General features: G+C 36.9%; 1 non-coding gene across 1 annotated transcript; it reads left to right on the top strand.

Annotated features, from left to right (window-relative positions):
* The first annotated feature begins 3581 nt into the window (after positions 1–3581).
* On the top strand, positions 3582–3653 carry TRNAA-AGC (transfer RNA alanine (anticodon AGC)). The gene has a single exon. It is a non-coding gene; the product is annotated as a tRNA-Ala (tRNA).
* The last annotated feature ends 2675 nt before the right edge of the window (positions 3654–6328 follow it).

Genomic DNA, 6328 nt, shown 5'->3' with positions numbered 1-6328 from the left:
TATTTGTATAGTTTCATTTTTTTAACATTAAAATTTTTAATACATATGGAATTTATCCTGGTATGCAAGGTGAGAAATGTATTCAATTTAATCCTTATTCATGTGACTATTCAATTATCTCAGTGCTACGAATTTAGAAGTTCATCTTTCCTTTGTTGATATGAGTTACTGCTTTTATTGTAAACTAATTTTTATTTGCAACTGGTTTTGTTATAGGATTTTCTGTTCTCTGTATCAATAACAGACAATTCCAGTTACAGAGGTTTTATGGTATGTTTTAAGCCTGTTGGGCTAGCTCTCCCTCCTTGCTTTTGCTCATTATTTTAGGGGTTTCCTGGCTATTATTGATGGCTTGTTTTTCTAAGTAAACTTTATAAAAATTACTCAGTTCCAGAAAAAACATGATGGCATTTTTATTGGGATTACATTAAATTAATAAATTATCTTAGGAATAAATGACAATTACATGAAGTTGTGTCTTTTTCTATTAGAATATTATATATATTTACAATGTTCAAGTATAGTTTTGTGACTTCAAGGAGTGTATTAGAATTTTATTCATATAGATTTTGGAAATTTTTAAAGTTTATACCCAGGAATTTTTTTCTTTTAAAATTTTATTTCCTTTTCCCTTTACTCCCCTCCCCACCCTCCCTGCTTCCTTCCTCCCACCCCCTTTTCCCTTTCTTTGCTGTTGTTAATGGCTTCCTCTATTGTGTTTTATATATATATATATATTTTTTCTTTTTGGTATATGTGAAGAGTATTGATTTTTGTGTGTTATTTTTCTAACTTACCACTTCACTAAAATCTCTTATTGTTTCACAGTTTTTCTTTTTTTTTGATTTTTCAGATACATAATTATAACTGAATCATAACATCATTTTTCCTACTTCTTTCAATTCTTATGCCCTTAACTGTCTTGTTAATTGCTTTGACAACTGTCTCCAACTTAATATTAAATAGCAGTAGAAATACTGAATATTATTTTTTCCTGCCCGCAAAGCCTCTAGTGTTGCTCAATTAACTAAAATGCTAGTTTTGGGTCTGAAGTATTTTATCATGTTGAGAAATGTCCATCAATTCTTATTTTATTGAGTGCTTTTGGCACATTTGTATTAATTTCTTAAGGCTGTCGTAACAAGGTACCACTAACTGCGTGGCTTAGAACAATAGGAATTTATTCTCTCGTAGTTATCTAGCCCAGAAGTCCAAAAGAAAGGTGTCAGCAGGGCCATGCTCCCTCTGAGGTCTCTAGTGAAGAATGCTTTTTTGCCTCATGTTAGTTTCTGGTGGCTCCTGGCAATCCTTGGATTGTAGCTGCATCACTCTAATCTCTGCCTCCATCGTCACATGGCCTTTTCCCCTTTGTATATCTCTGTCTCTGCATGTTCTCCTCTTGTAAGGATGTCAGTCATTGGATTTAGGGCTCACCCTAATCCAATACGATGTCTTTTTAACTAATTACATCTTCAAAGACCCTGTTACTAAATAAGGTCACATTTTTAGGTTTTGAGTCCACATGAATTTTTGGAGGACACTATTCAACCCACTACAATGTGAAATATATGTTGGCTTTTGTCAGTGTCTATTGTGCAGCTCTTGGAGATGATCATGTATGGTTTTTCTCATTACCTTTATCAATTTGATGGATTATATTAATGCTTTTAAAGATAAACCAGAGCTGGACAGTAGCTAGAGTGGTAAAAACAGATTTCATTCAGGAATATTGCAATGGGCAAAAGGCCTCAATATGGAACCAGGATCAATTCCAAATACAGCATAGCCAAGTGGGAATTTATAACTAAGCAGAAGGGTGGAGTGGGGGTGAGGGTCAGTGGATAGAAAATTACTAAGAAGAAACATCAGAGGTAAGGAAGAATTCTGGCTAAACCAACCAAACAGGATTCTTGTTGAAAGTAGGCCAAGGTGATCAGACATCACCCAGGGGATGGCAGCGGATGAGGAACACAATTAGATGTCAAGGGTGACCAGACATGGAGGATAGAGGATTTTATCCAAACCAACCTAACAGGATTCTTGCTAAAATTGGACAACACAGAGAGGAAAACAGAAATCTAAAAGTCAAGGCCTATTTGAAAAAGAGTTCAGGGAACCCTGAGTAGAGCTTGGTAGAGGAGAGAATCTTTGTTAATGTCTTCCTTAATAATGAGTGATCTTTGCATTTCTGGAATAAACCCCACTTGGATATTCTGTATTATGTGAAATTAGACTATAGTTTTCACTTTCTGTGTGAACTTAAAAGTTTGTGATGAACGCTATACTCACTTTATAAAATGAATTGGAGGGGCTCCTTTTTCTGTGCTTTGAAAATTTAAGTTGCATCATGATTCTCTGATATTTAACAGTTTGGTAAAATTTCTTTGTGAAAGTATTTGTGCTTGGTGCCCTTTTGGGGGACATACCTATTCAACTGTTTTTCTATTTTTCTATAGTAATGGTCTGTTTAGACTTTCTGTTTCTACAAGAAGTAATTTGGGTATAATGCATTTATAAAATCCACTTCATCTAAAGTTTTTAAATCATTTGCTGAGTTGTGTCTTATGATTTTAAAATGTTTTTCTGTTTTGATAGTTATTTTCTCCCATCAGTTCTAATTTTGTGTATTTGCACTTATTTTCACTCTTCTTGATTAGGATGGTTAGAGGTTTGTCTATTTTGTTGACTTTTCAAATAACCAGCTTTTTTCTTTATTAGTTCTACTTTAAAAAAAAACTCATTTTCTGAGTTTGTCTTTATGAACCCTTCCTTCTTCATTCTTTTTGGCTTATTTTGTTCATTTTCTAACATCTTGAACTGAGTGTTTGATTCGTTATTTGTCATTTTATTAACGGCCTTTTCATCTCTGATTGGAGAAGTATTATTTACCACATTACCTTATTATGTCTTTTGCCCGTACAAGCGACTTCTCCAATCTTATCTGAGGCTCTGTCGGTTTGTGAGGCTGAAAGCGAGAGGCTCAGAGCCTCAGAGAAGGATGTGGTTAGTGAACCAGTCCCACCGTGCGGAGGGTTTTACAGAGGGTTAATGTGCATCACAGGTGTAGCCTTCTTAATGGCCTTCAATTCCACCCCCAAGGGGGGCGCGATCATAGCCCATGCGCCCTCTTTCCTCGGCGACCAAAACAAACAGCTCTCCATTTGTCCTACCGTCTTCTCTCCCCTCTGGAGCTCATATGGTCTCTATTTTTGCATCCCCCGCATTATACTTTGTGGCTTTCTGGCAGCCCTTTCAAGCGGCAAGGAAAGAGGAAAGGAGGGAGTGAAAATAGGAGAGAAAATATTTCATCCCGTGGTTTTCTAGAGGCGTCAAGGAAGTGACTCCAGACTGATTGGAGCGAAAAGGTCCCAGGACCACCAATAAGGGCTTTCCGTCTAGAATGCAACTTACTCTTTTAGCAAAGCATGTCATAGGACCTAGATTTAGGTTCCAAATTTAAGATTTCGGAAATAAGCGAAATTAGGTAGATTGGACTTTAGCTTAATATTAATTCTTGTAAAACCTACTCAAAATGGCTATGTTGTGTTTTGTATATATTCCCGAGGGCACAGTTGGAGCGAGGGGGTGTAGCTCAGTGGTAGAGCGCGTGCTTAGCATGCACGAGGCCCCGGGTTCAATCCCCGGCACCTCCACTTTTGAAAGTTCTTGTTTCTCTCCCCATTTTACTTTTTTTCCCTGCTCAAAAAGAAAGTAAACCGATTTCGCAACTATTTGCTATCAGTATTGGCGCTGCCCTGTTTCTACTTCTCGGGTTTGGCAACGCCCAGGGTGGCTGCGAAAGGAGGAAAAGATGGAACGAGAAGACAAAGTCTGGGCCCATCCAGCAGCTCGAGATTCCGGAACAAAAAGCACGTCACAGTATTATTCATAAAGCAGGAAAGAAAAGATAAGAATGGGAAAATTTAACAAAGGAAACACATGGTCGCAAGCCAATTTTTCTTAGTTTCTTTTGTTTTCTGAGCTGTTTTGGCCATGATCAGACTGAAGGTTGAGCAAGAAGAGAGCGTTCCAAAATGGGAAGTCGAGAAATTTATTTTCATCAGTGGATGTGGAGAAGTCACACTTAGGCAGCAATAGCTCCATTGGGAATACATTGAGCAATACCTTGGGCTGAAGATTTCAGAAGTCACAGATTAATTTCCAGTTTTGTTCTGTCTTTACTTTTACCTGAGAATAGGATTTAACTAGATAATTTAGATGATATACAGAAGTAATTTTATCTGAGACTGTTGCACCCTCTATCGGAAAGGAATTTTCCAGACCCAGGGTCAGTGTGGTCCTTGGACCAAAGGAGTTGGTGGTACCTGAGAGCTTGTTAGAAATGCAGGATGTCAGTTCCACCCCAGACTTACTGGACTAGAATCAGCATTTCGACAGGATCCCCAAGTGTGTCCTTTGCACGTGAAAGTTTGAGAATCACTGGTTTGAATGCTATGATGTGGATTTAAAGGGTATATATTATAAATATATGGCTGTATTATAATTTTTTGCAACTTCCTACTCTAATGTAGAAAAAACAATTGCAAAAAATGTATTTCTATTGTTGAACAATTTTTGTATTCTAATAATTGACACTGTTTCCCCTCTCATGGTAATATGATATTTATTAATATTAATTTTTTGAATCAATATACATAATTGAATTAGATGTGAAGTTTCTTTTTAATAAAAGTTTTGCAAGTTTTGCAATCAAGACGGTGCTAGCTTCCAGTATAAACTAGGAAGTTTGTATCTTTGTTTCTGCTCGGCAACATCTTAAATAGGATAAGATCTTTCTCGAGTTAAAATGCCTTCACTTTGGAATTTACCTCTTCAAAGGAAGAATAAGAGCTAGCACTCAGGAGCCAGATTTTCTTTAATAGGAGTAATAGGTCATTTTCGGTTCTGTTGACATATTTTTCTCTCTTGTTTTCAAAGTACAATTTTACAATGTCATTTTGCCACTTGTATCTACTGTGTCAGGAGAAATGTATTCACATGCTCCAACCATAGAAATTCATCAAGTTGCAAAAGGCAAATAGACTAAACTTGAAAAAGAATATCATGAATTCTTACCATTGCTTTTATGTATTATATTAGGGCTCAGGTCCAAATGGAAATTTTTTTTCCCTTCCAACCATAGACTTCTCCAAGGAAGTTCACCTCTGAAATTTAAGGGAGAAGAGGATAGAGTGGAAAAGCCAAGAACTTAGTATGAGAAAACCATAGGAAATATAGAGTGGAAATTTCAAAAAAATTATATGCCAATAAAAGCAACATGTGACAAATGGAGGTACTTCTTTGAAGGCTAGCTGTGTCTAACTTTGGCCCAGGACAAAAAGGGCTCATTTTAAAGTACATTGTAGATGAATTCTGGAAATTCAACTATGTTTTATTTAGGGGCTCTATCCTTCAAGAAGCTTTTGTTTAGCTTTCTTCGGGGAGGAATTAAAGATTAAGGACCTCTGAGAGGAAAGGGGAGGTGGCCATGTGTGTGACACCCTCTGTGAATGTGTGAGAGGTCACAGTTGGGCAGGACCATTGGCTGCATAGGAATATGGAAGCAGACAATATCCACTAGGCCATGCAGTCACTCTGACTCAAAAGGCAGTGATTTATTTTTTTCAAAGACATATTTAATAGGAGAATAAAGAATACTTAATCCTTTACTGCCTACTCTAGGAACAGTTTCTTCATATTCAATCAAGGTGGGGAACTTAGAGCAATATGACTAAACCTCTCTGTCCAGGTCAGCAAATCGAGATGTAAACACCAAACATCATGAGTGTTAATTCAAATTCCAGAGCATTACATAAAACCTTTTTACATGAATACTTTATCCCTTTTGGTCTGTCAACTTTGTGTGTGTGTGTGTTAGCTAACACCTCTACTGTGTCACATAATTATTCTTCTAGTGGTGGGAACAATTAAGATCTAGTCTCTTAGCAAGTTAAATGTTTACAACACAGTTTTGTGGTCTGTAGTCTCTGGACTGTGTATTAGATCTCCAGGACTTATTTGTCTACTAGTTGCAAGTATGTGCCCTTAAACAACATCTCTCCAATTCCCCACCCCTCAGGCTCTGGTAACCACCATTCTACTCTGTTTTTTTTTTGTTGTTGTTGTTTTTAAGATTCCACATATACGGGCTATCATATAGTATTTGTCTTTCTCTGTCTGACATCTCACTTAACACAATGTCTTCAAGACCCATCCATGTTTCTGATATATAACATCTTCTTGACCCTTTCATCCTTGTCTGTCATTAAAAGATGGCACCCAACCAGTTACAATTTTCTCCCTGGTTTTAGATGCATTAGAAAAGCAC

This window comes from Delphinapterus leucas, chromosome 10, assembly GCF_059928025.1.
Source record: "Delphinapterus leucas isolate spDelLeu-1000000601 "Yukka" chromosome 10, BTC_Dleu_Yukka2, whole genome shotgun sequence".
Lineage (NCBI taxonomy): Eukaryota > Metazoa > Chordata > Mammalia > Artiodactyla > Monodontidae > Delphinapterus > Delphinapterus leucas.
The sequence above is the reverse complement of the archived record's forward strand: the minus strand, read 5'-3'. Positions and strand labels throughout refer to the sequence as shown.